Source organism: Arachis ipaensis, chromosome B01 (genome assembly GCF_000816755.2).
Source record: "Arachis ipaensis cultivar K30076 chromosome B01, Araip1.1, whole genome shotgun sequence".
Taxonomy (NCBI): Eukaryota; Viridiplantae; Streptophyta; class Magnoliopsida; order Fabales; family Fabaceae; genus Arachis; species Arachis ipaensis.
This window is the reverse complement of record NC_029785.2, coordinates 32,608,516-32,613,909: the sequence shown is the minus strand read 5'-3', so window position 1 is coordinate 32,613,909 and position 5,394 is coordinate 32,608,516. Positions and strand designations below refer to the sequence as shown.

The following is a 5,394-nucleotide window of genomic DNA, read 5'->3' as shown; positions in this document are numbered from 1 at the left end:
CTCGATTCTGTTGGGTTAGATCATCACAAAGTTGTAAAGGAAGGTCAGTTGGTGAAACCTCACTCAGCATAACCATGAATGAATGTTAGAACTTTTCTTTGCCTTGTTTATTATGCTAATGCTAATTTTCTACACTTGTTACTACTATGTATCTATGTTAGTGCTGTATTTTGAAAACTAAGAAAGACAATGTTAGTGCTTCTCATAACATAAATAACTTTCGCAATTCCCATCTTCATGTGCATACGTAATATATTGAACTATCCTTACTCTTAACATTATTGGACTTCTGTGGATCTTGTTCTTGTTGCTCATAAAACGTTCTTTATGTTGCTATCCATTTGTTTATGTTTCAATTTGTTGACGTTCTTTATGCCCTTAACATTTGTTTAGTGCTTTCCTGTAATTTTTAATTTATAATTTTTTTATTGAACTAGATATATGTTATCTATCTTCAGAAGTAATGACTTTCATTTTTCTTTTTTTAAATAATATTTTTTATTTGTTGTTCATTCTGTTATTAATGGATAACACAATCCACTTTTGGCAAGTAAAGCGATGTGCGGAAATGTCACAGAAGCTACGATTCTTCAAGGATCAAATCAATAAAGCTGGCATAATGTCTTCTCATACTGCATTGCAACCAGAGATTGACTTGGAGGATTTAGAGGTGTCTTTCTATGTCCCTTTTTTTTGTCGTGTCTCTGTGTGTGTATAATATTCAATTATTTCTAAAGATTTTGTATTTGATGTTCTCAAGCTGCCAGTAATGACATGCTGCTGCTGTTTAAGTTGGTGGGTGTGCTCTGATTTAAATTCTATTTAATTTCACTTTAACCAGATACAACTTGCTGAGCATGAACATGAGCTAATTGAAATGAATTCCAACAGTGACAAACTTTGGTAATCATATAATGAACTCCTCGAATTCAAGATTGTGTTGCAGAAGGTATTTATTTATTTATTTTTCTTCTTGATGTTTTGTAGCAAGCATATTCTCAGTTTAATTTCAAAGTGTAGGGTGTAGATATGCACCTAATTTATCGTTATTGACATATTAGTACTCTTTCCTTATTTTTAACCCCCTTATTTAATTCCATCTTGTTTAAGATTTATCAGTGGGATATTGTTTTTTAAGTTTTAACTGTTGAGTTTTTCATATTCTTGCAATGATGTTTTAGGGGTCAAGAGTTTGCTTTTTTGGATATAGGTTTCGTCGCGCCTTACTGACTTGGAGGAAACTTTGGATGCGGGGTTGAGGCACCGCAATAAGGCTCTAGCTTCTGTAGGGGAACATCTATCAGACTGGATGAACAAGGTATGATTTTCTTTTTGTCTGTCTTGTTTCAACTACAGAGCAGTCCTTTTACTTTTGATTACTGCTCGTGATCAAACAAGAGAGAGCATCAATGAGTTCTTGGAAAGTGTTAAAAGCCATGATCTAGCAAAAGCTGAGATTCTCAACATAATCAATATCAGGCCCACCAACATAGTCAAAATTTTTCCCGTATGTTGCCAATAATATTTACAAGTTATATTTGCTCTCAACTTTTTAGTTTTTACCCACTAAACCTTGTCTTTTGCTTTAGTAAACTGGTTAGCAGTAACACACTAACATATAAGCAATAGAATATTTCTGAGAATTAATAGGTACTTTGACATTATTACATAACTTCTAAATACTATGGAAAATATTAGCTCTGAATTCATCTTAGTATGATTCAGAAACTCATAAGGAAAAGTGATTAATCATCCTTGAACCCATATCTGAGTCCTTGTAGCCTATAACATAAATGACAAAACCTTGTCTTCTAAGTTCCTTGTTCAATGTGAATTTAGGGTATGTCAATTCTTGATTGGTTGCATTTGTTTTGAAATGAGAAAAGTAATTATGATGGTGCATGAATTATTAAGCCATAGAATCACTCTGCTATGTTATGTCTTATTTATGTTTGACATTGACAATCGATGAACTTGGTGATATGCTTTTAAGTTTGTTGTCTATCTTCACTTGTGTTTAGCATTTATTTGAGTAGTTCTAATTAGAGTTTTGGTATGCTTTGCTTTTGTTACATAGATCATAGAGTGTTGTGATACTCGTTTTTCGAATGAAGAGCTCACATAGATAGTTGAGATTGTGAAGAGAACATTGCCACCACCCCCTGAAGATGCCAATGGTGCTGAAGCAACAAAATCAAATGGTGAGGAAGGTGGGGAACAAATGGAAACAAGTTGATATCCTACTTGTGACCATAGAATTTTGTGAATAGCACCACAGAATCTCAAGAAAGTAGTTCAGTTATAGTTTTCTATTAGTTGGTATGCTGAGATTTAGAATTAGGTTCATTTTTCAAGGGGTGTAAGTGTGTTGATTACTGCCTTATTGGTGATTAAAATACACATGCAAGGTGCATTGCCAAATTTGCAATATTGCACAGCAGGAAAAATATGTATTCTGTTACCTATGTTTATTTATTTGACTTGGTAACTTAGCAAGTATGTTAATTGGCACTTGGAAGACCTTTCTATATATATGCAATATATATTATTAGCTTATTCTCCCTATATTGATTAAATTGAATTTAAATATTTAAATATTGTTAGTGTGTGCTATATATTCTTCAAATGTCATATACACATAACAAAGGTAAAAAATATATTACTTTAGATATAAAAAAAAAGAGAATCTAAGAAAAACTCAATGAGGTGTTGCTTTAGGTATTAGAAAAAGACAACTGCAAATAAACTTAGATAAGTGTTGCTTTAGGTCTATGAAGAAAGTAACTTAAAAAAAGCTGGACAAGTGTTGTTTTAGGTATATGAAAAAACAACCAGAAAAAACTTATATAAGTGTTGCTTTAGGTATATGAAAAGGAAACTTAAAAAAATCTGGACAAGTGTTGCTTTATGTATTAGAAAATATAACTCATAAAAAGTGTTGCCATAAAGTCTTATCTAAAGCGTTGTGTTTGGATTCCCTAAGGCAACCCTTTTGTGTTGTTACTTTTTTTTTGTAGAAAAGGCAACATTTTTTTAATGTTGCCATAAAAAAGGTTCCCTTTGATACACAAAAGCATTGCCTTAGACCAAAGGTAACGGCCGTATAGCCAACTGATGAGAGGATAATTTATACCCTTTTTGGCATTGTTTTTATATAGTTTTTAGTATGTTTTAGTTACTTTTTATTATATTTTTATTAGTTTTTATTCAAAAATCACATTTTTGGACTTTACTATGAGTTTGCGTGTTTTTCTGTAATTTCAGGTATTTTCTGACTGAAATTAAGGGATCTGAGCAAAAATCTGATTCAGAGGCTGAAAAAGGACTACAGATGCTGTCGAATTCTGACCCTTCTTCACTCTAAATGGATTTTCTCGAGATACAAAAGTCCAATTGGCGCGCTCTCAATTGCGTTGGAAAGTAGACATCTTGGGCTTTCAAGCAATATATAATAGTCCATACTTTTTCCGAGATTTGATGGCCCAAACTAGCGTCCAAAGTCAGCCTAAAACTTTCTGGCGTAAAACGCCAGAACTGGCACCTTTTTCGTCGTTAAACGCCCATTCTGGCACCCAGGGTGGCGTTTAATGCCAACTTTGGGCATATGAACGTGAAAGCTTGAAGGCTCAGCCCAGGCACGCACCAAGTGGATCCCGAAAGTAGAATTCTGCACTATCTGCACTTAGTTACTCATTTTCTGTAAACCTAAGTTACTAGTCTAGTATAAAAACTACTTTTAGAGATTCATTTTGCAACTCATGACATTTTTACACTTCATTTGTACCTCTGACGGCATGAGTCTCTAAACCCCATAGGTGGGGGTGAGGAGCTCTGCTGTATTTCAATGGATTAATGCAATTACTACTGTTTTCTATTCAATCACGCTTGATTCTATTCTAAGATACTCACTCGTACTTCAATATGGAGAATATGATGATCCGTGACACTCATCATTATCCTCAAACCTATGAATGCGTGCCTGACAACAACTCTGTTCTATCTGAGCTCAACGTAGTCATTGGGCAAAAGCTTGAGTGCGTGTCTCTTGGGTTTCTAATCCACGGACCGAGTCCGGAGGTTAGAACCTTTGTGGTATAGCTAGAATCATTGGCAGCATTCCTGAGATCCAGAAATTCTAAACCTTGTCTATGGTATTCCGAGTAGGATCTGAAAGAGGATGACTGTGACGAGCTTCAAACTTGCGAATGTTGGGCGCAGTGACAGTGTGCAAAAGAATAATGGTTCTATTCCGACGCTAGTGAGAACCGATAGATGATTAGCCGTGCGGTGACAGCGCCTGGTATTTTTCATCCGAGAGGATCATACAGCCTGCCATGGAAGGAAACCATGCGTGTTTGGAGAAAAAGACAGTAGGAAAGCTGAGATTCAGATGACAGAGCATCTCCAGAACCTCAGCCTGTTCCCCATTACTGAATCACAAGTACTGTTTATTTCATGTTATTTATTTTCATAAATATAACCACTATTATCATTAATCTCCTAACTAAGATTTACAAAATAACCATAGCTTGCTTCAAGCCGACAATCTCCGTGGGATCGACCTTTACTCATGTAAGGTATTACTTGGACGACCCAGTACACTTGCTGGTTAGTTGTGCGGAGTTGTGAAAAGTGTAATCACAATTTTGTGCACCACCAACCCCCCAAAAAGCATTGTCCATCTTTGTTATCACCAAGGGAAGCCAGCGCCGCCAGCGTCACCGTCGCCGAGCCTCCCCGCCGTCCCCACTGAAGCTGCCCTCGTCGATCTGTCTGCCGCCGTTGGAGACATGAGCTAGGGATGTGTCTGAGGGAGAGAACGGCGTTGCTGTCACCGCCGCTAGAGCCGCCACGAAGAAGAGGAAAGGGCGCTGCTTCACGCGTTGCCGACGAGCGCGAAGAGGAGGAGTTGTGTCCACGCCATTGCCATTTGAGGGGCTGTGTTTTGTCATCGTTGAGCTGTGCTGCTTCACCGTGGCTGAGCTCTGCCACTCCCTATTCTTTGGGCTGATGGTGTTGCTACTACTACCATTAAGACAGCCGCCGCTGGGAGGAGCCGAATAGGGAGATGAGGCACGAGAGGGAGACGTCGCGGGGTTACTATCGCCACTGTGTGGCTGGGCTCGCCGTTGTGGAAGGTTGTCGCCGCAAGTGTCGCTGTCAGAGGAGGGAACCGCGCCGCCGTGTCTGGCCACCAAAAAAGGCCACTGCCGTCGCCGAAAAATTCTGTTGGTAAGGGTTTTAAGCTGGTTCTCCTTTTCGTTGAGTTTTTGGGAACCTCATTGTCGCTGCATGTTGTTTAGGTTGCCGCTACTGCTTGAGGTAGCTGCCGGGCTGCCACCGTACCGGTTCGGAGACCGCAGCTGTTTCAGTTCAGCCGTTCTTTTTTCATTT

General features: G+C 38.1%; 1 long non-coding RNA gene across 1 annotated transcript; it reads left to right on the top strand.

Moving 5' to 3' along the window:
- On the top strand, window positions 581-898 carry LOC110269342. Its single transcript, XR_002358288.1, has 2 exons — window positions 581-670; window positions 842-898. It is a non-coding gene; the product is annotated as an uncharacterized LOC110269342 (long non-coding RNA).